At 41.2% G+C, this 27,845-nt stretch overlaps 1 long non-coding RNA gene across 3 annotated transcripts in view; it reads right to left on the reverse strand.

Moving 5' to 3' along the window:
- The window catches only part of LOC132663543 (uncharacterized), a 59,985-nt gene that overhangs the window by 14,063 nt on the left and 18,077 nt on the right, over positions 1-27,845 (reverse strand). For 2 of the 3 annotated variants that reach the window (XR_009603110.2, XR_009603111.2), the window contains 3 exons: positions 23,835-23,987; positions 12,131-12,205; positions 601-817 (listed from right to left, as the gene is read on the reverse strand). This is a non-coding gene — a long non-coding RNA (uncharacterized LOC132663543). The remainder of the gene's footprint in view (positions 1-600; positions 818-12,130; positions 12,206-23,834; positions 23,988-27,845) is intronic. The other variant, XR_009603112.2, reaches the window with a different exon arrangement.

Below are 27,845 nucleotides of genomic sequence, written 5' to 3' on the forward strand. Positions count from 1 at the left end.
CTTTCTTTATGTGTTTTTTTTTTAATGTTTATTTACTTTTGAGAGAGAGCAGGGGAGGGGTAGGGGGGTGGTGGACAGAAGAGCTGAAGTGGGCTCTGTGCTGACAGCAGCAGAGCCCCAGGAGGGATTCGAACTCATGAACCGCGAGATCACAACCTGAGCCAAAGTCCGACTCTTAAGGAACCGAGCCACCCAGGTGTTCCAATGGCTTTGTAAGTACCGAATTACCGAAGCTTCGGCAAAGCTGTGACTTCAGTTACCTCACTGGTCTTCTGCAGCTGGGCCTCAGGGCAGTGAGACAGCTCAGACTCTGCAATGCAGGGGCTCACGCCCCATCGATCATCTTTTGAAAGTTCTAGAGTTTCTTTTCTGTATTGCCTTTCAAACCTGTGACCTGTGACTGCCGCGGGAAAGTCAAGTTGAGCTTTTTTTCAAAAACTGAATTATACTTTAAGAAGGCACTCAGGTACTTCGCTATTTAAACGCTCCATAACAAATGAACAGGTAGTGGTCTGCTTTTGAAAAGCAGCCTCTCTGGGGGCCCCTGGTGTCTTAGAGTGAGCTTGTACATAGCGGGGTGCGCCTGCACATTCCACAAACCTTTTCTGTCTCCTTGGAGGCTCCCTGTTGCCTGCGTTCCTGCCTCGGCCAACCTGCTAGGAGTGAATTTACAGAGCTCTGCAGGACGGCCTCCAGGCTATAGGAAGCAGCAAAGAGATTCTTGAAAAAGTGCCAGATGGAAAACACATGACAGCTTTGGAGTCCTTCCAGAGCCCAGACAAAAAGCACTGCAGATACAGTCATTTCTTCACAGGGACTTGAGAAAAGAGAGAGAGGGAAAAAAAAGGAGTTACTAATGTCTCTTAAATTTTTCCACAGAGTCAGAAGTAAACAGACTTAGAAAAGACTGTATATTTCATACGGAGGTTCTCACAGGATATTTGTAAGATGTTAGGACCGTAGTCTTGGTGGATGGAAGAAAGCCCTGGACAAAAAAACAAAAAAAACAACCCCCTCCCCCCAAAACAGGGGTCCAAATTGTAGTCCTGACGCAGCCACAAGGCAAGTGAGACCTGGAAACTTCAATTTTTCCTCTACAGGTGGGAGGGGAGTGCCTACTTCTCCTGGTTCCTGTGGTGGCAGGACGAGATTGACAGAAATAAATATGGTTTGTCAAGATGGCGTCTTTTGGACGTATGTCAAGTATCATCAGGAAGGTCTCATTTTCCTGAAAGGCATATCCAACCATTCTTGGATGGTTACCATAATTCTCTATGAAGCAGGAAGCAGTTGGGCATCCTAAACTGCCCAAATTCTTTTTTCCCCTTTTTTGAAAAAACAAGTTAATTCTGAGATTCCTCATCTCATGAGACAGCCAAAGATGTATGCGGACTGTGGCCCCACCTGAGTATGCAGTGACTGCAGATTGACATCAGTGTAATTTGCAATTAAGGGATCTGTGGTAATCTCCTGGGGCTATATCCAAAGATCAGGGCACTCAGCTTGGGTGACAGATCGAAAAAAGGCATAACTCCAGAATACTCCCAGTCACTGGAATGTTATGAGCCTACAAACACCATCATATCCCCCCTCACTCATTATGTTCTTGAAAAAATATGTCCTCGAGTGGAGCAAGGACAGTTTTTCCCATAGAAATTATGCCTAATTATGGGTCTCTGTTACTGTTCAAGAGCTTGGCATTCAATGAGCCATTGATATGCTGCAGGAATAAAGATACCACAACTCCAAATCACTGTACTTATTTGAACGAGGAACATTATGTTCCATGTGATGGGACTGTTACAAATAGAAGGAATTTTCTTTTGGGGATAAAAACCAAAAAAAAAATTATTATTTATAAATGGTATTATTGTCTACCTAGAAAACCCAGAAGTCTCTATATCTTAATTAGTACACTTGACGACTACATACAGCAAGGTTAGTGGCTGAGAAGTCAACGCATTTTTAAATTTTAAAACTGGCCACTAACTTAGGAATACGTTGGTTAGCTGGCTAGCTCGGGAGATCAAGCTTTCCCATATCTGAATAAATTTGGTGTTCGTAGCCAGAGCTTCAGAATAAATTTGGTGATTCAGGTTTGAGGAAGCAGAGAAACTACGAAGGAGGTGGCGTTGGATGCAATCAGACTCCATTTACATCCTGGCTTCTCCATTCGCCACTCACGTGAATCGGTTTTCTCACCTGTACGATGGAGGCAATGATCACACTCAGGAGAACAGACACTCCTTACAGTTAGCTGAGTCAGTGAGCGCACAGACTGAAGCCATGTGATGTGGGGCTTGGCTTTTCCACTTACACCTACATAACCTTGAACCTCTCCGTGCCTCAGCTTCCTTGTCTGGCAAGTAGGGACAGCAGTGCCTGCCTTATTGGGTTGTAGTAAATATGCAACGAGTTGCTACGGGGAAAGCTCTTAGAACAGTGCCTGGCACAGGGCAAGTATCAGCTCTTAATTGTATTTTCATGTTTGCCCAGAAGGCAGCTGTATAAAAAACTGCCTATCCTAAATAATAAACTCGGTTTCACCTTTTTTAAAAAATAGGATCTTAAATCTTAAAGGTGACCCAGGCCAACCTCTTCTTTCAGGGAAAGAAGCTGAGGACTGAGTGTTTCCTCTGGTCACATAGCTGGGTCACCCGGGAGCTCTCACCTCCCAACTCAAAATGTTTTCCTTATACTGCTCTCCTTTGTAAATAAGTCTATATGAAGCCTATGCTATCCGCACCGCCAGGCCAATGGGGCCACAAATCCCATAAACTAGACTTTTTATAGATAAAGAAACGGTAACTCAGCACTTCAGAAACTTGCGTAAAGTTACACAGCTCTAAGTCACCAGAAATTAGTTGATAATGATTACAGTCATTGAAGGAGCCACTAACTAGTTGTATAACCCGAAGCTAGCCACTCGATCTCCTCCTTGATACTCAAGAGAGTGGTCTGTGGGGTAGCATCACCCTAGAGCTTGATAGCAAGGCAGAATCTCAGGCCCCACCCCAGACCTCACTGACTCAGAATCTGCATTTAAAAGTTCCTTCTAGGGGTGCCTGGATGGCTCAGTCGGTTGAGTGTCTGACTTTGCCTCAGATCATGATCTCGAGGTCTGTGGGTTCGAGCCCCGTGTTGAGCTCTGTGCTGACAGCTCAGAGCCTGAAGCCTTTGGATTCTGTGTCTCCCTTTCTCTCTGCCCTCCCCTGCTCACACTCTATCTCTCTAAAAAAAATTCTCTGCATTTATGCCCATTTCTCTGAGGCTCCCGCTGAAGTTCATGGCTACAGAACATAAAACCCCTCTTCTCAGTCCTTAGGCTTCACCTTCGCACACAGAGCCACTTGGAGTGCTTCTTATGGCTCAGGCTAAATAATAATTTTCTGTTCTCATAAACATGGAAGTTTTAGAAGTCAAAGTTGACTTTGAAAGTGACACAGAGCTACACAGAGGTTTTGTTTGCCAAACACTTGCAAATCATTTTCCGTCCACAAAAGCTTTTAAAATGTCAGCAGCCTGCACATCTCTGCCTACAGGGCTGTTCCTAACACAGGACCAGGGCAGTAATTTACTGCCTAGGACCTACCAGCCCCTGGACCCCAGGAAGGTTGTGAATATTTATGGCCCCTCAAGCAAAAGTCTTCTGGAACTATCCAGGAGCAGCGCAGTCCCTTTCACTCTCTATGGCACGGAAATATTTTTGTGAAGGTATTTTTATTTTAAATAAGTGAGCTCAACAAATACTGAGCAAGGATTAGTAAAGTACCTTGAAATGAAGCAGAGGTTAATGAAGACACCAAAAGATTGATATAAAAGATTCTGGTTTTTCTTTTATCCCTTCTCTTTTCTTTCTCTGAGGAGCGAGTACATGGAAAACAGCATTCAGCCTCCCTGGGAATGAGTGTGTAAATCATAGATCATTTTATGGGCTAAAAACAAATCTGTGCATGTGGGTGATGGTGTGGACTTCATTTCCCTGTGAAGTTACCACGTGAAGGAAAGAGTTAGTCATCGCCCTGCTCCCTCTGTAAGCGAGAAGATGGGAAGGCTATCATGAATTATCAAGAGAGAAATAGAACTTTCTATTTTTCATAAATGGGCCAAAGAGGCATCTGGTCAAATTCAGAGGAAGTTAAGACAGAGCCACGGGCAAAAGACACATCCAAGTCTCCCCAAACATACCACTGTCTAGTTGACTAACACAATATTCTCAAAAATAGATGAAGAAAACAGCACGTTATTTTTCCTCCAGAAAGGGAAATGTAACCCATATCTGAAATGCATTATTGTAGCGTTTTAATTAAAACATACTTCAAACATATATTCAGCTGAGTAATTCATTCCTTCCCCCATTAACCACATTCTTCAAGCACTGAACAGGATGTAAGAAGAATCGCCAAGTCACTACTGGATCATTTCTCGCTCTAAAGTTGCTTTCCCGGCACTGACTGCATCTGATTCTACAAATGAGAAAACATAAAATGATCTTCAAGAATGAAAAGTTTGTATGGAGTTTTGTGCAATAGTGTTGAACAATTGAATGAATACTGTGGCCATAACTAGGTTTTATTTTGCTTTTATATTGAATGAGTTGAAAGAAAATAGAAAAAGCCAAGTCTTTTTAAGAATCCAGAAAATTTTGCAGATAAGGCTGATGGAAATGTTAAAGGACTTCCGGAAAAAGATGGACATTTGTTTAAAATCTAGCTTTTAGCTGCATTTCATTCTTCAAGTCAATGTCTGCCTCTCCTGTTCCCTGCTGTTTTCACATACAGGGAAAAGGGTTTTGAAAAACTCAAGTCCCAAAAGACCCCAAACAGCTATGAGATGTCAAGTAGGCAGTTTCATTTCTAGAAATCTAGATAAACTCATTTATTTTAAAGCCATGGAAATAACAATAACATAAAATAACTGGCTCGCTCTTCATAATAAACGAACAAGCGTAGATGCTCTTGTACACACACATATATACACACAGACAGTACACGTCTTATTTGGCCAAACAAAACTTAAGGGCTTATTCAGTGACTTGAAAGATCATTAGTTTTATCTGGAAATGGGAGAAAAAGAAAAAACATACAACCAGGACTTAAATGCTGAGGCCAGGAAGGCCAGGAAAAAGAAGAAAGCCGTAGTCGAGTATTTTTATCTTCTTCTGTGCATGAGTTCAGCAGGTCACCCATGTCTGTCTCCCACAGTATGACAAAATGAGTGTCTTCCCTGCTCCTTGCTGCCTCCTCTGGACCGTCCACCCTCCTCCCACCCCACCCCTCATCTCAGCTCCTCTGAAGTCCATGCAATAAATCTATGCCACATGCCAGTCCTCTTAGGGGCAGTCATCTTCAGACCCCCAATCACTCATCTTCATTCCTTGTGGAGTTTAGTTTTTCTCTTATCTTACTGTCATTCTCTCCACTGCTACTTCTATTATTTCAATGTCTACATAGAGAATTCTTCCAATAATCTAGCTTCTTAATTCTCCCTCCCCCTCCTTCCTTTTATGAGCTTGCGCTCTACCTCATTTCAAATGATCCCACTCCAGACTTTATCATTAGTAGTGTGTGCCCCTCCATAATCTTAATTTCAAATATCCCCCCTGATGATCACTACCTCCCATTTTTTCAAATCATTACCTGTGTTCAAACTCCATTAACCAGTTGGCCTTCTGTGACTTCTAAGCGCCTCTCTCCTATTTTTTCAGACCTGACCCTGATCCCTTGCTCTAAAACTATAATCGGTCCCTTGCACTGTCTTCAACTCCCTTTCTCACCCCCTCCATTAGCCACAACCTAACTAAATCCAGCTACTTTGTGTCTACTGTCTCTTCTTGATCTAAATTCTTAACCAAACCTCATTGAGCCCAGATTGCTGGCCAGAAACTCTACACATCTCCCTGGTCAGCTCACACTATCAATCTTTGACTCTACCATTTCATAATTCCTTTTCTATCCCTAAACCACTAAAATTTAGCCCCCATTCCTTTCTTACTCAGGTAAAGACCTTCTTACTTCAGGAAAAAGAGAGTCAGTAATAAGAGAAATTCCGAAAGTTCCCACCTCCAAATGTGCTAATCTACCTGCATCTGAGCCTGCGTACCATACCTTCGTCCTGTTCCTTTGTCCCTAAGGCCACTCTTCCTTCAGATACTGAATTCTATCCCATCCAGAGTTGTCAAGGGCTCCCCTTCTGTAGTCGTGTCCTCCTTTCACAAAATTGTCTATTCTTCTATCAATTTGGTTATTGCAGTGAGCACCCAACCACGTTGGAATTGCTCCCTTGACAGCCCTTCCCCTTTCTACTACTTGCCATATTTCTCCACTCTTCCACAGCATAAATTCTCCAAAGACTTATCTAAATCTACAGTTCCCTGGGGCACCTGCGTGGCTCCGTCGGTTGAGCGTCCAACTTCAGCTTGGGTCATGATCTCGCGGTTTGTGAGCATCAGGCTCTGTGCTGACAGCTCAGAGCCTGGAGCCTGCTTTGGATTCTGTGTCTCCCGGTCTCTCAGTCCCTCCCCTGCTCATGCTCTGTCTCTCTCTGTCTCTCAATAATAAACAAATGTTAAAAAATAAATTAAATCTACAGTTCCCCTAGTATCTCTTTTAATCCTCCCTTGACCACTTTGCAGTCAGGTTTTGCCACTAAAACTCCTGTCAATCCAATCTAGTATTCATTTCTTGGTCTTCTTTCTTGATCTGCCTGCAGAATTTCTGTCAGTTGCCCTTTCTCTTCTCCTTAAGGCAATTTTTCTCACTTGGTTTCCAGAGCCCCATTTGCTTCTAGTTTTCTTCTTATGTCACTGTCTCCTCTTTCTTACATCCTTTATTGGATTCTTCTCATTCCCCCAACCTCCATATGTTAGTGTGTTCCCAAGTTCAGTCTTCAAATCACCTCTCTTCTCTACTGATAAATACCCCCCATTTAGTCTCGTCTGGAAAATACCATTTACACACTATTACTCCCAAATGTCTGCCTGCAGCTTAGGTCATTCTCCTGAACTCCAGACATTTATCTTCCTGCCTTCTTGAATATCAATCTCACTCTTGATTACCCACCCAAACTCACTTTTTCTCCCACCTTCCTCATCTGGGTAAATGACAAATCCATCTTTCCAGTTGTTGAAGCCCAAATCCTTGAGGTGCTCATTCCTTGACTTCTTTCTCTCCGATCCTTCTTCCAATGTATTATCAAATACTTATAGCTCTATCTTTGGAATGAATCCAGAATCTGGTCACCCCTCAAATCCTTTGTTCTGCTTCTGTTCTGCCATCGTTTCTTGCCCAAACTATTGCAAAACCTTCGTATGTTCTTCCTGATTCCATCTTTTTTGGCTTCCATTTCAGTGTGTGTGCATTTGTCTTGTTTTAATACAACAACCAGAGTGCTTTTAAGATATAAGTTTGACCTATTGTTCCTCTCCCCAAAATCTACCAAGAGCTTCTATCTCTCTCAGAATAAAATCCAAAGTTTTCACCATAGCTTATACAACTCTGCCTGATCTGCCCCCCTGCTACTTCTCTATCTCATCTCCTGTGGCTGCCTGTCCCCCATCCACTCACCTCTAGCTACGTGGGTTCTCATCACAGGTCATTTGCACTTGCTTCTCTCAGATGTCTGTCCATCTCATTTCATTCAGAGCTTTTCTCCAATGTCAAATTACCCAAAAACTTTCGTCTCTATTCTACTGAAAGTATCCCACGCCCTTCATTCTTTTTCTGTCTACTAACCCTGCTTTATTTTCCCTTGGCACTCACCACCACCTGACATAATACATTTATTTGTTTATTATATTACCTCTACTAGAAAACAAGCTCCATAATAACACTGGTTTTTCTCATTTCATTGCTGTATCCAAAGGTCTCTGAGATATAGTAGATGACCAGTAAACACATATGGAATGAATAAATTAATTTTTAATAAGAACATTTAATAATAATATAAGCCCTGAATCAGATTCAAGTATTGATTTAGCATTAAGCACTTTTTGATCATCTTTTTTGGGCCAGCAAAACCAGCTACAAAACAAGACAATAATAACAACAACAATAAACCCCAGAAACATTAGAATAGGAAGAGAAATTTGCTCGTGAAAGACAACACTAGTAATTATTTTAAAATATCTCTGCATATACACTAAGATATCCATATCCCAGAACCATATCATAGTCGAAAGGAGAACCCTGAGTGTGACACATAACTGTCGGTTAAAGAAAGATACAAATGGCAAGGAAAGTAAATGCTTAACACATACATGTTGACTAAATGAATTAAGAGGAGATATAGAAATTTTTCAAGAAAATTCACATTTGACATTTTGATTGTCCATAGAAGACCCTGAACCATTGTAAATCTGTTATTTTTTTTGCTGATAATAATCTGTCTCCTTGGCTCTCAAAGGAAAGAAAACAACTCTACACACACACACAAATACATAAATTTTATTTGCAAACTAATATCTTTGGCCAGTTTTCTGACACTGTCTTGAAAATGTTTTAGAGGGGCGCCTGGGTGGCTCCGTCGGTTAAGCGTCCGACTTCGGCTCGGGTCATGATCTCACGGTCCGTGAGTTCGAGCCCCGCATCAGGCTCTGTGCTGACAGTGTGGAGCCTGGAGCCTGCTTCAGATTCTGTGTCTCCCTCTCTCTCTGACCCTCCCCCATTCATGCTCTGTCTCTCTCTGTCTCAAAAATAAATAAACATTAAAAAAAAATTTTTTAAAAAAGAAAATGTTTTAGATGTGGGAGGAGTTGTTTTGAAACGTTGAATTTATTTACTTTGATTAGATCACAAGAGGGACAATGCAATGACATTGAGATTGGAGAAGGGCTGGTTGTGTTTTGTTTGTGCTGCACTTAATCTGTGTCTTACTCATGTGGAGTGTGGCTGGTATGAGGAACAGGAGACCCTGAACTGAGATACAAACTTGTAACCTTAGACATTAGGACATCCAGTGCCACCCCAGAGAAGAAAATCCATGGTCCCCACTTACCTTTCTGACCTCACATCCTACTCTCTGCCCTTTGGTCACTATGATCCAACTACACCGACTACCTCTCCAATGGTTATTAGTTAGTTACCAATTAGCAATTAGTTATTTCTCTAATCACCAAACATGTTAAACTTCTTTTCATACCTCTTATGTTTCCTTATTTCTAACTTGTGTCAAGCTTTGAACTTTCTCTCTCTTCTGCTTAGAACTCAATCCCCCAGCTTTTCCTTCTCATTCTTCCATCTGAACTTGTGTCACCTCCTCAAAGAAACTTTAGCTGACCATCCGCTTTAATAATGCACCTGTCCTTCTCAACTCTTTGATATGACCTTATTTTGTTTTCCTCTTAGAACTTACCGCTGTCTGGAATGATCTTGTTTGTTTACTTTTTGATCATACCCTCCTCTCTCTCCCCCAACTGAGCAAAATCTGCAGGAGAACAGAAACTGTGTATATTTTGCTAAGATCTCTGTCACCAGCACTGGAGCCATGCCTGGCACATAGCAAGTACATTTTGGTACATTTACAAGCACATTTTGGAGAAAAAGAAAATGGAATGACTTATCTTTTCTTTTTTTTAATTTTTAATTTTTTTTAACATTTATTTATTTTTAAGAGACAGAGAGAGACAGACTGTGAGTGAGGGATGGAGAGAGAGAGGGAGACACAGAATCTGAAGCAGGCTCCAGGCTCTGAACTGTCAGCAGAGCCCGATGTAGGGCTCGAACCCACCAACCTTGAGATCATGACCTGAGCCAAAGTTGGCCACTTAACCGACTAAGCGACCCAGGCACCCCGTGACTTGTCTTTTCTGATTAGGAAAAGATTGGTTCATTGGTTTCATTATCTCTATAATGAAAAAGCTGGGTTAGATCAGTAATTCTCAAAGTAGGGTCCCTGGATCAGCAACATCAGCCTGGGGACTTGTTAGAAAATTCAGATTCTCAGGCCCCACATAAACCTGACACATCAGAGACCTGTGACTTAGCAGCCCTATGAATGTATGTTAAGTCTGAGCATCACTGTACCACATGTGTGTACAAGCAGGGGGGAGGGGGTGGGGGAGAGGGAGAGAGAGAGAGAGAGAGAGAGAGAGAGAGAGAGAAAGAGAGAGAGACAATCTTAAGTAGGCTTCACACACAGCACGGAGACCCATGTGGGGCTCGATTACACCACCCTGGGATCATGACCTGAACTGAAATCGAGAGTCTGATGCTCAACCGATGGAGTCACCCAGGCAGCCCTTTTTTAGCTTTTTAAATTACAAAAGTATTTCACATATAGACTTAAAAATAGAAAATGATACAAAAATCATCAGTCACTAATAACTCAATCTAGCATTTGTTAATATTATGTCATATTTACTCAAAAATATTAAAATATATACACTTCAAATCTATTTGCATGACTTTTTCCCAGTCTCATCCCCTCTCCCCTCTCCAGAGGGAAGCCACGCCAATGGATTCAGTGCTTATCATTTCCTAATTATTTGCCAAAGTACTTGTATAAATCTACATTCTCATTAACAGGCATAAGAACCCCATTTTGCCATGTACTTCCATCATTTGGTACTGTCAGGGATTTTTAAGTCTTGCCAATTGACAGACATGAAATATTATCTATTGGAATATTAATCCGTGTTCCTTTAATAACTAATGATGCCAGCCTTCTTGTGTCTGTCCTCAACTCAGGTTTCCTGTTATATAGTCAATCACGAATTCTCTATCAGCCATATGGTTGCAAATATCTTTCCCAAGAATGCAACTTTCCCCCCTTTGTTTCTGATGGTTTTTGCTATAGAGAATTTTAATACATTTAACATTTTCTTAATGATAAGCCCTTTCTTATTAACTAAGAAATCCTTCCCTAACCCCAAGGTCATAATGGCATTCTCCAAAACTTTAAAATGAATGTTATACTTTCCATATTAAGGTTTTAATCCTTGATCTGTATATATGATTTGAGCCAGGGATTCTAATGTAATACTTTAGATTGGTATCTTGTGTTTCCTTTCATTCAATATGAAAACAAATGTTATCTATATAACCTTTGCCTTAGTGGATCTTACAGCTTTTTAAGGAACAGAAACAATAAACAAGTAAACAAATACATACATAGTAATAGTGAACGTTTACATAGGGTTTCCGTATGTGAGGTGCTAAGCTCTTTATGACTATTTAAGTGATTTAATTGTCAGAATTCTCCATGAGGTAGGAGTAATTCACATCCTCATTCTACATATAACAAAGTTAAAGCATAAAACAGTTCAATAACTTTCTCAAAGTACCCCAACTATGAGAGAGTTGAGGTTTCAATTCAGATTTTCCTTCACTTTCAGGATCTGTGCTTCTAAACCTGACACCAGATAGCCTCTCATCTGTAGTGCAGGAAACGCTGGGACTGAAAGTCATGTGGGGGTCGGTTACCTCAGCTTACCTCCATCAGGGCTCAGGGGAGCCTTTGAGAAAGGACACCCAGGCTAACAGCTGAAGGATGAGAAGAACACAGCTTCTCCCCGACCCAGGAAGGTGCATAGTTCTGTGTCTCTAGATCTTAATCAGAGAGCACAGAAGGAATGAAGGCGTTTTTCTACCCTTTGGGGTCATGTATGTGTCATCCACATAGCAGACTGGGCCCCAAACACAACGCTTCTTCTCTCTCAGCTGAACGTCTGACTCTCGGAAACAGCATGGGATGCTCTCTAGATGGATTCTCCTCCTATCCCTGTCTTCCCTCTGCACTGCTGGAAAGACAGAGAAGCCTTTGTGAAATCCACGATGGGAGCTTATAATTACACAGACCCATCTGAACCAAGTCTGAACATATTAGTCAAGGCACTTGAAAAACATTATCTTCTTTCCCTCAAGACACTTCATTCACAGTTTTACCAGACCCTCACGTTATAAATCAAAGAGTAGGTTGTTCTTAAATTGCTCAAGAGATGAGAAGTAGGAGAAAAGACTTCCTCATGAACCATGGAGGAAAGCTGGAACTTTTTGGAAATGGCCCTGAAGTGTTAGGTTGGTTTAGGTCCCTTGTTAGCTTGTTAGCAGGGCTTGCAGTACTCACTCAGAAGTATGGGGGGGTCTCCCACTTGACCCATACAAAGGCCACTCAATACCCCTTACAAACCCACCTCTGCTCTTCCCCACATTTTTCTTTCCATGTCCCTCTGAGGTCACGAATCACATTTTCTGTGATTTCTTGATTCCTGTGAATCAAGAGATATAATCAGTATGGGCAAAGGTCCTAGAGCCCCCTCCTGAAGCATTCTATAAGTCCAGTGTAATGCTTGCACTATTTCTGAGTCCTGAAAGGATAAAGATAAAGATAGGAGTCTGACTGCAAGTAGAAAGCCATAACCTGGGCTGAAGAAACGGACACCTCCTTGACCCCATAGTTTGATGTTAGAAGCCCTGGCCAATCAAGGGTGTCTGATGTCACCTGGCACAAAATCCATCCAGCTAGCTCCATCTAGTTCTCAACTGTCTGATAGTTTCCTATGCCCTGGAGAAGATTTATAGTTATGCCCTAAGAATCCTGTCAGTGGGGACTGTTTTAGCTTTCTCCTGGGCAGAGGTGAGATTACACTATTTGCGCCTGCTGAGGCTCTCATTATACTGAGTTGGTAATATAAAATAATACACTCCAGACATTTGCCGGGGAGAATGATGTCAGGTGAACATGGGCCCATTACTTATTCCAAAGTCCAATGGAAAGAAGCAGTCTTCAAAACTGTTTGAAGGATCACTGTCAATTTTCTCTTCTAGGTGTTCTGAACTATCCCCCTGGCTTAGGAAGATTAGAAAGGAGCCAGCTACACAGATTTCATATTATTGGATCCCTGAAGAATTGATTTTTATGAATTATGCTTTGGGGATGCCAAGAGCCTAAATAAAAGGTCATTACTAGAAAAAGCCTTATGAAACTCCAACATCCAAAGAAAGGATACTGTTGAACACATCGATCATTATGTCTTGTTTATGAGTATCCCAGAAAGAATGACCTGGCTTTAGTAAGAACACTAGTTAGAGCTTTTCTCAGTAACGCATTTTGTTGTTTTCCATCTTAAAAATATTATTTTTTAACGTTTATTTATATTTGAGAAAGAGAGACAGAACACAAGCAGGAGAGGGGCAGACAGAGAAGGAGACACAATCTGAAGCCAGATCCAGGCTCTGAAATGTTAGCACAGAGCCTGACATGGGGCTGGAACTTGTCAACCACGAAATCATGACCGGAACCAAAGTCGGATGCTTAACTGAATGAGCCACCCAGATGCCCCTTAAAAATATTATTGATTGTCTTTTGACCAAGTTCATTGGTTCAACCCAACCAAAACAGGTTTAAACCAATACCCATTTTTAAAGCTTCATCCATTCCTTCATTGTATTCTTTTCCTCACCCATCTTTCTTCTTTCACCTAAATTATATTTGCCATCATACCTTATGCATGGTGTTATAGTCAGCTAACTCATTCCTGAAATTAGGAGGAACATAAATTAATAAATAATTTTGTAAGATCTAAAAGCTCAATGAACTTTAACTTCTACATATCCTCGTGGTTAGTGCCTGGAAATGGTGAACATTGTAAGTTATATCACTTCTTAGAGACTGTACCTTCCAATTTTTTTAAAAAAAATTTAAATGTTTTATCTATTTTTGGGAGAGAGAGAGAGAGAGAGAGACAGAGCATGAGCAGGGGAGAGGCAGAGAGAGAGGGAGACAAATAATCCGAAGCAGGCTCCAAGCTGTCAGCACAGAACTCGACACAGGGCTCAAACCCACAAACTGTGAGATCATGACCTGAGCTGAAGTCAGACGCTTAACCGACTGAGCCACCCAGGTGCCCCTGTACCTTTCAAATCTTAAAGGAAGTGATGGGGCAGTTCTTTTCTGCTACGCTTCCCTATACCTACAGTTCCCATCTTTATTTTCTTGACCTTCAGGATGTAATTATTTGGAATTTTTGGTTGTACCCCTTGTCTGAATCACTCACGTAACATTTAGAACGTGCTGTTATATTCTAAATTCAAAGTATTCTGCCTTTAATATGGCCATGGATAGATCAACAGAGAAGATGAGGTCATTATACACCATACTTCTTAGCCTCATTCTTTCCAACATTGGATTCTTACACTACTCCTTCTTTCCCCTTGTATCCTATTTACATTGGAAGTTCTACCTTATATGTAAATGTTGTTATAGGCCAATAACTCCTTTCTGGAACTAGGTAGAATATAAATTAATAAATAATTTGTTATGGTCTGAAAGCTTGGCAACCTCTAAATCATAAATACCCATGAGGTCACAGGCCTTCAAACAGACCCTTTGGTGTTACCACACTTGTGGTAGCCAGAATAATCCCTCCCCTAAAGATGTCCAATCCTAATTTTCAAAACCCATGGATATGTCATTTACACAGCAAAAGGGATTTTGCTGATGTAATTAAGACTATGGCCCCTGACATGGGAGAATTATCTGAGTGGGATAATAAGAGGGAGGCAGGTGCATGGGGTTCTGAGAAGGATATATGATGATGCAACTAGAGATAAGATTCAGAGATTGGAAGATGGCTACATTGTTGGCTTTGAAGATGGAGGAGGTGCCACAGATCCAAGCAATGCAAGCAGCCCCCAGAAGCTGGAAAAGGCAAGAAATCTAGAGCCTCTAGAACAAATGTTCTTGCCAACACCTTTATTTTAAGTCCAGTGAGACTTCTGACTTCCAGAACTGTAAGAATAAACTTTTGTTGCTTTTTCTAAGTTTATTTATTTATTTTGACAGAGATAAGGTGAGAGAGAGAGAGAGTGGGAGAGAGAGAGAAGAGGGGCAGAAAGAGAGGGATAGTGAAGATCCTAGGAAGGCTTTGCGAAATCAGTACAGAGTTCCACATGGGGCTCAGTCTCATGAACCATGAGATTATGACCTGAGCTGAAATCAAGAGTTGTAAGTTTAACCAACCGAGTTACCCAGGCACCCCAAATTTGTGTTGCTTTAAGAGAGAAAGCTTGTGATAATTAGTTAAAGCAGCAGTAAGCTAATACAACACTCCTTGAGAATTCTAGATTAGCTCCATGTCACAACTGGGCTTATATGGTTTCTCTTTTTCTCTGTTATTCTCTCCTACCCCACAGACTTTGTAATCACTCTTCAGCCCCAAGTTTGGTCATGGTGTATGGTCTAGATTCTACCATCCTGCCCGGGATTGTTTAGCTTTGAACTTCATGCCTCCATTTTGACATTAATGTGTTGCCCCTGTTCCACCTGGGTAGTGTACCCATACAGAATATCTGTTTCATTGTTCATCTCTTTAACTAAATGGTGCTCAATTTCCATAGGCTGACAACTTCCCACATCTCTAGAGTACCCACTGGACAACCTATCTGCCTTCATCCATTAGGACTCAATGCCAGCCAGAAGAACTGTTGCAATGATGGAAATGTTCTATCTGTACATCCAATATGGTACCCACTCATCATATGTGGCTATTGAAACATGACTTGTGTGGAGAGAGGACTCAAACAAGATCGCAAATGAAAGAGGAAAAATAACATCTGACACCACAGAAATACACACATTAAGAGAATATTGTGAAAAATTATATGCCAATAAATTGGACAACTTATAAGACATAGTTAAATTCCTAAAAACATATAACCTCCCAAAATTGAAGCAAGAAGAAACAGAAAAATTTGAATAGGCCAATTAGCAGAAATGAAAGTAAATCAGTAATCAAAAAACTCCCAACAAAAGTCCAGGACCAGATGGCTTCACAGGTAAATTCTACCAAACACTTAAAGAAGAGTTAACACCTGTTCTTCTCAAACTTTTCCAAAAAATAGAAGAGGAAGGAAAATTTCTAAATTCATTCTATGAGGCCAGCATTATACTGATACCCGAACCAGATAAAGACATCACACACACACACACACACACACACACAACTACATGCAATATATGAAATGAACATAGATGTAAAAATCCTCAACAAAATATTAGCAAACTAAATCCAACAATACATTAAAAAATTCACTACAATCAAATGGAGTTTATTCCTGGGAGGCAAGGATGGTTTAATATTTACAAATCAATCAATGTGATACATCACATCAATAAGACAGGATAAAAACCATATAATCATTTCAATAGATGCAGAAAAAGCATTCAACAAAGTATAACATCCATTCATGATAAAAACCCTCAACAAAATAGATTTAGAGGGAATATACCTCAACGTAATAAAGGCCTTATATGAAAGATCCACAGCTGATATAATACTCAATGTGGAAAAACTGAGAGCTTTTTCCCCTAAGGTCAGAAACAAAACGAGGATCTTCACTCTTACCACTTTTATTCAAGGTAGTACTGGAAGTCCTAGCTACAGCAGTCAGACAACAAAAAGAAATAAAAGTCACCTAAACTGGTAAGGAAGAAATAAACATTTGAATATTTGCAGATGACACGATACTATATGTAGAAAACCCTAAAGATTCCACCAAAAAACTACTAGAATGGATAAATGAATTTCAATAAAGCTGCAGGATACAAAATCAATGTACAGAAATCCATTGCATTTCTCTATGCTAATAATGAAGCAGGAGAAAGAGAAATTAAGACAACAACCCCATTTTCAATTACACCAAAAATAATAAAATATCTAGGAATAAACTTAACCAAAGAAGTGAAAGATCTGTACTCTGAAAACTATAAAACATTAATGAAAGAAATTGAAGATGACACAAAGAAATGAAAAGAATTCCATATTCGTGGATTGGAATAACAAGTATTGTTAAAATGTCTATACTAGCCAAAGTAATCTACAGATTTAATGTAATCCTTATTAAAATACCAACAGCAATTTTTACAGAACTAGACTGAACAATCCTAAAGTTTGTATGGAACCACAAAAGACCTCAAATAGCCAAAGCAATCTTGAAAAAGAAAAACAAAACTGGAAGTATCACAATTCCAGACTTCAAGTTATATTACAAAGCTCTAGTAATCAAAACAGTAGGCACAAAAATGGACATATAGACCAAGGGACAGAATAAAAAGCCCAGAAATAAACCCACAATGACATGGTTAATTAATCTTCGACAAAGGAGGCAAGAATTTGCAATGGGAAGAAGGCTCTCAACAAATGGTGTTGGGAAAACTGGACAGCTACGTGCAAAACGATGAACCCGGGCCACTTTCTTAAACCATACACAAAAATAAAGTCAAAATGGATTAAAGACCTACGTGTGGGACCTGAAACCATAAAAGTCCTAGAAGAGAGCACAGGCAGTAATTTCTCTGACATTGGTCATAGCAACATCCTTTTAGATATGTCTCCTAAGACCAGGGAAACAAAAGCAAAAATAAACTATTGGGACTGCATCAAAATAAGAAGCTTTTTCACAGTAAAGGAAACAATCAACAAAACTAAAAGGCAACCTACGGAATGGGAGAAGATATTTGAAAATGACATATCCAATAAAGGGTTCGTATCCAATATATATAAAGAACTTATACAACTCAAAACAAAAAAGAAATAATCCAATTAAAAAACGGACAGAAGACAGGTAGAGACACTTTTGCAAAGAAGACATACAGGTGTCCAACAGACGGATGAAAAAATACTCAACATCACTCATCATCAGGGAGATGCAAATCAAAACCACAATGAAATACCACCTCTTGACTGTCAAAATGGCTTAAACACTCAAGAAACAACAAGTGTGGGTGAGGATGTGGAAAAAAAGGAACCCTTGTGCTCTGTTAGTGGGAATGCAAACTGGTGTACCCATTGTGGAAGACAGTATGGAGGTTCCTCAAAAAACTGAGAAATAGAACTACCCCGCAATCCAGTAATTACACTACTGGTTATTTACCCAAAGAATATGAAAACACATTCTAAGGGATATGTGAAATTGGTGGAGGGAATTAAGGAGGGCACTTATCTTGATGAGCACTTAGTAATGTATAGAACTGTGGAATCACTATATCATACACCTGAAAATAATACAGCATTGTATGTTAACAACACTGGAATGATACTAATTTAAAAAAGACAGGAAGCTAAAAGAAAAAAAAGAAAGAAATGTGACTAGTTTGACTGAGAAACCAAATATTTAATTTAATTAATTTTAAGTTCATCTTAAATAGCCACATATGGCTAGTCGTTTCCACATTGGACAGCACAGTTAGGTTTTTACTAAATGCATGTTGATGATGAATAATTGAAGAAGCTATCAGACAGACACCTATAATCCTTAAGTTCAAATCAGTAAACCTTCTTTAACTGTTGCTTGAGAAGAAGGGCAGTGAGGATGAAAAATATCTGAAAATGAAAGACGTCTGTCTGTACAATAGGCTTCAGTTGTTTGGGAGAATGATCAGTACTTAAACCAAATCCCCCAAACTATTAAATCCCTGCTCACGATGCCATTACCTTCAGGAACTCATAAAAGGAAATGTCCTTAATTAAAAGTGTGGATTTTTTTTGTGGCTCTGGGGACTTTTAAATGTCTGCGTATAAATAAACCACATTTGTAGCTGGGCTTGAAGGTGAGCCCTTACTTCATCCAGTTCCCAGGTTACCCTGTTTCTTGGCGACCTAAGAATCCAGGTCTGTTGTTGCATGAGAGAGAATTGGCTGCCGGTGCATTTTTGCTGGTAGCTGTGTCCCCATGCTATTCTCTGTGATTTATCTTCCATGAAATGTCTGTGGATGTAAAAGCCCATATAAAACAGAGTAAAAGTGAGGGCAATAGGAAATTTGTAACTACCAGGTGCTTATTGGTTGCATTAACTGGAGGAAATATGGCAGGAGCCATGGGCCTGGGATTTGGGCTAGACAGCATTCTGTGGGTCAAGTGACACTGGATGAAAGCCAATCCGTTTCCCAGGACAAAACCCAGATGGTTCGATGGAGAAAGGCGCCCCAGCTTCCTGCCATTCCCCTGCCTTCTGCAGGTAGATTCTGTAAGATTTGAACTAAAACCCTAAACAGAAACAGGCATCAAAATGTCAAATTTATAAAGCTCGCATTTGACACCTCTTACCCTTGTGGAGGCGTCTATATGGTTAGGTTTGCAGGTGTTTTAAAATCCAGGGAGAGTGAAGTCATAAGTATCACAAGTAAAGCCTGTGGATCAAGAATGTACTGGTTCAACCCAGACACAGGACCTGGTATCCCAATGAGGCAGGTGTTTGTTTCTAGAGAAGCAATAAGCTCCCTTATTTGGACATTTCTTTCACTGATTATATAATTCTTTAGTGTCAAACTTGCTTCCACTTAAATAATAACTATAAGAAGAAGAAGAAAAAGAAATAACTTTAGAATATAAGGAAATTTACTGACTTATGAATCTCAAGAATGTCTAGTCAACTTGTTCAGACCACAATCCAACTTTATAATGAAAACGACTCCTGTTGATTGTATCTGGGATCTTGCAGCCTCAGAAGTGCTTCTCTGGGGATTTCAAATGTGACATAGCTTCATGCACAAATCAATGAATCAATCACTTGCCAAATGTTGAGAGTTTGTAGGATATTCGGAACAAGAATTTAACGTTGTGTGAACATTACTTCTGTAACTTTTCCCTCAAAGGTAGAAAGAGGTGGGAGAAACATCCCTTAATATTTCTTTCTTAAGAGTATTTCCTTTCCCTGTATCTTTGCTGGCTTCCCACTCCAGAATTCGACTATTGTGTTTGGGATGGTAAACACTACCAAAAAACAATTTTATGTGGCTTGACTGGAATGTCTTCCACTTTAAAATTTCAGGGGCCATAAGTTGAGTTACGACTCAGTTCCAAGCCCTGAAACAAAAATACTGTATTTAAAATAGAAACACCTGTATTCCCTAAGTGGATAATACAATAACCTTTTAGTAATTCACATTTCCTTGGTATGTAATCATTTGTGTTATCAAATTTGAAACTAGCACCAAAGAGTTCTACATTCCTTATCCCGCTGGCTAGGCCACCTGGCCTGAAATTTCCCAGTGCTTACAAAAAAAGGACAAGTACCCAGCGCAAGGCAGGAAAACTCAGACACTTCAAATCTGGAAGTTTGCAGATATTTGAGTCTGCTGCATGCCCGGTGGGTGCTGAATTGCACTTCAACGGTCCATTTCAGGGCCGCGAGCGGTGAATGTGTCCTCCTGGGTTTGCTGAGGGCATTCGAAAAGCAATTCTGACTACCCTTTCCCTATGGAGCACCCATGGCTGTGGGCCTTTTAAACACATTAGGAAAATAGAAATCTAGCAGAGAAAGGAGAGAAGCCTAATTGTGAAAGAGGCCAGGAGTCTGTCATAGGCAAGAAGGAAAAAATTCAGACGTTTATATTTTTTAAGTATGATTTATTGTTTAAATTATACTCTTTTGCATTTTAAGAGCAGCCAGGAAAATGAAGTTATTGGTACGCTAGAATTTTCCTCTCTGCTGTCATTTCCATTTAATTATTGCTCAGACATCTGTAATGGAAAGAACCAGGGGCTTAGAATGGATTTTCAGCTTGGGTCTTTCTAAATCTTTCCTGGGACAGATGACAGAGCCTGGGACAAGTGACCAAGGCCTCCCAGAGGTTGCTTCTTTAGCTGAGACAGCAGAGTCCTAAGTGCTCCATGACATGGGGATGACAAGAATTAAGCATTATGAATGGGACCCCAAGTCAATGCTTAGCAAGTTAGCCCAGCCCCAGTTTAATCATTACGTTTTGAAAGTTGGCCATCAGAGTCCTGCTACCTGTGTAGCTCTGAGGCTTCGAGTTGAACTGTTTCCACTCAGAGTTCATGACCACATGGGAGGCAAACTGATTTGTATTGAACAGAAAAGACACTGTCTGATGTCATATTGACATATTGGTCTCAAATCACTGACTAACCTTCCATAGGGACAAAAGACAGAATGAGAAGGAATTCGAGATTCTTCTAAAGACCCTAGAAAGGTGGAAATACCTGTAAAGCCTTCCCCAAACACGGAATTTATTTAGACCAACTTGGAATTGAAAAATAGTTGCCACTCAGAATGTTGGGAGAGGGGAGAGCAGCAGGGCTCACAAATCACAAAGGATGGAGTCATAGAATCCACCGTATGGTGAATAATTAGGTTTGCTCACGTGTCATCTGGCTTCTCATATACCATGAAATACGTAGGCACCTACCAAAGACTGAATACAAATACTGAGTTAAAAATATATATATATTGATGAGGCACCTGGGTGGCTCAGTCAGTCAAGCATCCAACTCTTGATTTTCACTCAGGTCATGATCTCACTGTTCATGAGTTCAAGCCCCGTGTTGAGCTCTGTGCTGACAGTACAGAGCCTGCTTAAAATTCTCTCTCTCTCTCTCTCTCTCTCTCTCTCTCTCCCTCTATGCCCCTACCTCCCCCCTCTCTCTCTCAAAAATAAGCATTTAAAAAAAATATATTGAGTTAATCCTGGCCTGGCTCAGCAGCAGTCTGTTTTAGAGACTTCTAATAAAATTACAAGGTTTTTTTGTTTGTTGTTTTTTGTTTGTTTGTTTGTTTTTACAAATGGACTCTTTTCCAAGTGGCAGTTATACACATGGACACATGGGGCCCTTGGAACTACTTTTTTCCCCCCCTCTGCTTCTTTATTCAACCATTGTCTACACTTTCCGAACTGAGCAGAAGCAGAGAAACCCCTTCCAGTGCATATAAAAGCCTGGTTTGGCTTGGAAAGTCTGGTCAAGTTCAAGCAGGCAGTGTGCCTATGAGCCCGTGCTCAGCTTACGGCTTTGCGGCCTTCATTAGACTCTCTCAGAGTTCTGTTTTTAGAAGAGCAACAGACCGACCCTCCTTAACCGAGGGGAATGAAAGGAACCCCTTAATCCACCACTCACGTCTTCTTTCCAGTTCTGATACCAGATTTGGCCCGCAGGAGCCACGCCAGGCTAGAACTCTCACATGGGTCAAACTGTGGCTCCTGCTCTCCAACGCCGTTTCCCAGCGGACTGGGTTTTCTCATCAGTCATGTGTTGCCCGTATTGTGTTTCCTGGCTTGGCTGCTCATGCGGCCATCCTAAGGTTGGGGGTTTGGGGCGTCAGTATTAATCATGAGACATGCCGCTCTCAGGGCTGAGTTTGCTGTGATGATGGCATCTCATACTTGCCTATAGCTGTGCTTTTTCCCTGGAGAAATCTCAAGTTAGACGAGAGGGAGGGAAAAAAAAAAAAAAAAGCCAGTTCCTGCTTGATGTTTAATAGCTGGGTCATTATGAGGGATCCTGTAAAACCCCCACCCCCTGCTGTTATGTGGGTGTTTTGTAACTGTCAACTCCATCCACCTTGCCACAGCATATTAACTGGCTCCAGGTTTAAGGCAATCTACGAGGATTTTAATTTACTTCTCACCTGTCTCCTTACCTAGTTCCCACACAATTATCCCTGGAGACTACTGAACCCTCGGCTTGCTATCATTTCAGCCAGGACCGGTGTTTTAAATCGCACTGTGTCACCTACCCAGAGCAGCCGGAGAAGGTGACGCGCGTAGTAGGATTGAATTGCTGACCTGCACTGCGGGGCTGGGGAGAGTTTCAATCACACTGTTTGCTTTAGTGCTAGACGTTGCCTCAGCTCTGAGGTGTGGGAGCTGTAAATTAGCATCTGAAACAACGCAGCTGTATTCCTGCCTCTGCATTTCTCGCCAAGGCCCCTGTCCCTGTGACTCCCGAATCCTCTGTCTGGGAGCTGCTCTTTGCTGAGTTGAATCCGACTTTGAGGAACAGATGTGGGTCTTCTCTGAGTTAGTCCATGGGAGGAAACTACGGAGATGCCCGCACTCAATTTGGGTTTCCCCTAGAAGGGGAACCCAGGGTAAGGAGTAGAGTGTAAGGCAATTAATTATCTGGGAGGTAATCGCTAGTTGGAGAGTGGGGGAAGGGAAGACAAGCCGTAAAGTGAGTTTCCACTGCGGGCTGCGGAGCTTGACTTCCGTTGGGGGCGCCGGGAGCCAAGGTGGCAGTATTGTCCCTGACACACAAGGGAGCTGGGGTGTTTGTGTTAAGGGATGTTTCCAGGACCCCGCAGCCTCTGCAGGTAGAGTGGGCTCCAGAGACCAGACAAAGCCCCCAGCAGAGAAATGCAGGTGCCTGCAGGTAGAAGTCAGGCCTGTATGTTAAAATGGTAAGGCTGGTGTGGGGGTTTGTGGGTAGGGTAGGAATAGAGGAGAACAGTATCTGCCCCACTAACTCCACACCCCAGGTACTGGAGCAAAGAGCCGGGCAAGCTGAAAACCCTGTTAAACATCACAGCTTGGAACAAGCTGGGAGAGGGTCTCCCCCAGTCCTAGTTCCATGCAGGAATATTTTCTATAGGGATCATCCAGCCTCTACCTGAACATTCCAAGGGGTGGGGGGCTCAGCTGTCACAGCTGCCCAGGCTGTGTGTAGATAGTTGTGGCTATTATTCTAGTTGATACCTTCTAAATTTCCATGTTTGTTCAAATGACCATTCATTCCCCATATGTTGAGCGCCTCCTGGGTGCCAGATGCAACATGAGGAAAGGGGTCATAGCCCTTAGAGTTGCATGCCCATGGAAGGATGGACGAGCAGTGACGTTATTCTCCAGCAACATTTTCAGAAGGTGCCCCCGATGTGCCGGATGTATGCTACAGTAACACTCCACAGGTAGGGAGAGCAAGGCAGTTAGAAAAGTGAAGCTTGACTACAAGCAGTAGGAGAGACATACCCAACACAAGCCCAATGGCTACATCCAACAGTCAACATGCCAACAGCGATCTCCACGCCTACAGAATACATGCCTCAGTAGTATCTTAACTGGAGTTCTACTTAAATGGGATTAAAAGGAATGATTTATTACCTACTTTAAAAAGCATGGAACTTCTTAAGGAGAATAGCAGTATCTTTTCTTCTATCCAGTTTCCCACCTCTGTCAATTTCTTGCCAGGTGACTGCAAATGAGCTCATCCTGCAACGTAAATTTCACCTTCCTCTGCAGACGTTTTAGGAGGCTTTAGCTGCAAACATATGGATACCCAGAAATTACCACCAGTCTCACACATACAAATAGATGTTATAAAAAGTAGTCCCGGGGTGCCTGGGCGGCTCAGGGGCACCCCACTCTTGATTCTTGCTCAGGTCATGGTCTCACAGTTCATTAGATCGAGCCCCACATTGCGCTCTGCACTGATAGTACAGAACCTGCTTGGGATTCTCTCTCTCCCTCTCTCTCTGCCCCTCCCCCCTCAAAATAAATAAACATTTATTTATTTATTTATTTATTTATTTATTTATTGCAGGATACATTTTTGCATTTATTTAGGTTTTTCTTTTATAAATACACATTTTTTTTTTTTTTAAAAAGAGTAGTTCCAATCAAGCACCCATTGGTCTTGGGGGGCTTGTGACTGAAGAGTGCTGACCACTTTCACATACTGCAAGTGGCTCCCTAAGGAATGAGGAAAAGAAGAATAGTCTGCTGCCCAGTCGTAAAATTAGCAAACTTCAAAACGAGGTGAATCTGGAAAATGTGTGAGCCAAATACGGGTGTGACTGCACTTTCCATTTGCATATGAGTGTGTATGTAAATGTGTGGGTGTGATGCTTATTTCTATATGATCCTGAAAAATGAATAAAAATAATTAGCACACTGCTCCCTAAAATAGGAAGTTTATATTCAACAATTCTGTATTATTTTAGAGAGAAAGCAGAAAAAGGAAGTTGACATGTAAACTTGCCAGGCTTTGGTGAAAACATTGGTTAAGGGACCACCGGAGGTTTGAAACAGTAGAGGGATTTGGTCAGAGCTATGCACTGGCAAGCCAAATTTGCTAACACTGCGACGTCCCTGAAAAAGAAGGGTTAACATAAATTTAAGTAGCACCATCCCTATCCTCCATGGTTTTCCCCTCAGTCTTACACGGATGTCCTATTAGTTGAGTAGAAGTCACAAACTGGCTGTCCGTGTATCAAACAAAAGCACTTTATGGTTGTGTTTTGCTTGGCTCGCACAACGTTCACCCACATTGCGTTTTAAACAGGCATTCGTTGCTGTCATTTAAAAATAAGAATAGTTGAAATCAAAATTCAGATTTCCAAATTCTCTTGGAATATCAAGATCTCTGGTAATCCTGAGCACCACTTGGCACAACGACATTTGGCCAGAGCTAGCAGCTTCTGTAAGTGTTTGGATCTTCCACCTCTGAAGTCAACTGAGTCAGTACCTAGGAAATGGTTTGGGGTGCGGGCAAGATGACATACTCTGAGCTATGATGAGGTAACCGGAACAGTCTCAGGAGACAGGCCCCAAGTAGCTAGAGAGGGACTCATTCCACATAGATTTAAAAAATATTCAGATCCTCCACTATTTCAGTCACCAGGCTATGGATAGGGAAACAATAATAAACAGAAGGGAGCTGTCTCCATAGGCCCTGCCCTGTGGAGCTCATGGTCTAGACGAGGAGGTAGACAAACAATTCTGCAGTTAAGTAAAGTGTCAACAAAATGGCAAGTTTGGCCAGTACTCAGAAGGAAAGGTGTGTGGTGGCTTGAGTGGCCAGGGACTCTGGCCTCATCTTGGAGATCAGAGAAAGTATTCCTAAGGGAATGAGGTCTATAAGACGACTAGAGGTAACTATACAAAGGAAGGGCAGGAGTACATTTTTGGGTTCTATTTGCACAAGCCTTATGGCAATAGCATCATGATTACTCAAGAACCTGAAAAGACAGAATGTAGCTGAAATTAGTAGAGAAGATCCAAAATGACACAGAGAGAAAAAGAATGGAAAGAACAGAGCAGAGCATAAGAGATGTGGGAACCCAATCAAGTGCTGTGGCAAAGCTGTACTATGAGTCCCAGAAAAAGAGGAGAGACTGGGATTGGGGCAGAAGCAATATTTGGGGGGAAAAATGATCTCTAAGAATATTCCAGAAGGGATGAAAAGACCTCAACCCACAGATTCCAAAAGCTCAGCAAATCCCAGGGGCTCCTGGGTGGCTCAGTCAGTTAAGCGGCGACTTCGGCTCAGGTCATGATCTCGCGGTCCGTGAGTTCGAGCCCCGTGTCAGGCTCTGTGCTGACAGCTCAGAGCCTGCAGCCTGTTTCGGATTCTGTGTCTCCCTCTCTCTGACCCTCCCCTGTTCATGCTCTGTCTCTCCCTGTCTCAAAAATAAATAAAACGTTAAAAAAAAATTTAAAAAAAAAAGCTCAGCAAATCTCAAAAATGACCAGTGAATTGTAAATTGTGATATACCCATATAACGAAATTGTATTTAGCAACAAAAATAAATCACCTTCTGATACACGCCACAAAATAGACAAATCTCAAAAGCATTATGATGAGTGAAGAAAGCTAGTCACAAAAGGCCATAGGCTATACAATCCCATTTTTCTGACATTCCGAAAAAGGCCAAAGTATAGTGATAGAGGTTAGATCCGTGGACACCAAGGCCTGGGGTGGGTAGAAAATTGACTAGAAATGCGTATGAGGGAAATTTGGGGGATGATGGACTTTCAAATATTAATCAAAGCAGTATAAAAATGGGCTGGAAAACAATGTGACCAGTAGGATGGCGATTCTGTTATATTAATAACAGTAAAGCCTAGAAGATAATATCCATAATCAAGTCATGAAGGGTTAGCCTCTGCTTCATTTTTGTCTGCTTTTGATTCTGTTATTTATTCTTTTCCTGAACTGCTAAATTTTCTCCAATAAGAACACAATCATTATAACTAGGGAAAAGATTATTTTTGAAAACAACTATATTTTCTGATTTTCAATGTTACCCACAAAAAAAAAGGTGTTTTCCTTTTATTATCTTTAAAATTCTATATTATTAATTCACTCACAAACACGCACGCAAAATTACACCTTGTATTTGAAAATCTCTGTGAGCATAATAATCACCACGTATAGGCTTACAGAAATTTTATGCTATAGTATTCGCTGAACTGCCAAACAAAGTGAATTTCCAACATGCTATTTGCACTGCTGACTTACATCTACTTGCAACATTTTCAAGTGCGAGGAACAACGGGAGATGTGAGGACTCCATGTAATAGATCACACCTGCCCTCCTGGCCCCAGACCTTTCTAGATGGGTCAACGACAGCAATGAGTGTTGCACCCCCATATTTGGCGGGACAGGACGATGGCCCTGTGGCTCAGCAAGGCTGCAGTATGACAGACGAAGTACTTAGAAAAGGATCTTCTTGAGTGTTACCCAACACAGTCACCTGTTGATTTATGAACACGCACTCACACTCACCTTTTACATCCTGTCAATTTGGTCATCTCAGCAGAGGAAAAGAAAAAAAAAAAAAAGGGAAATGAAACCACTGACTATCCACAACTCGGCAAACACTCAAAGTCCCACATCTGTTAAATCTGGACGGATGAAGTTTGTAAACCACTAACACCTCATTTTCTTCTATTTTATAATGAATTTTTAATTGCAGAAGAAATAAGTGAAGTCATTCTCCCCTTAAACATTAGAATGTTTACTCAAAACGAACTTTTGGCCACCTTCTCCAATTTTAGTCCCTCCCATAGATAGGGTGGGGTTTGGGGTTTACGCTTCTAGACCATGTACATAGACAAGTACATATCCATGAACAAACATAAATATAAATGTGGATCTATACATATATATATATATATATATATATATGCAGGTATGCAGGACAGAATGGACAACATAACATGGCCTTGTGTTTCGTGAGGATTTTTCTTTTTTTCATCTCTCTCTCTCTTTACAGAAATGGCTTCATCCTGTAGTTATCAATCTGCAACTTACTCATTTGTTTCTTTTTTCGAGCTCTAGCCCAAGCCGGTTATTTGTTTTAACTGCTGCATCCAATTTCATCATATAAATAC

Source organism: Panthera onca, chromosome D4, assembly GCF_046562875.1.
Source record: "Panthera onca isolate mPanOnc1 chromosome D4, mPanOnc1 haplotype 2, whole genome shotgun sequence".
NCBI lineage: Eukaryota > Metazoa > Chordata > Mammalia > Carnivora > Felidae > Panthera > Panthera onca.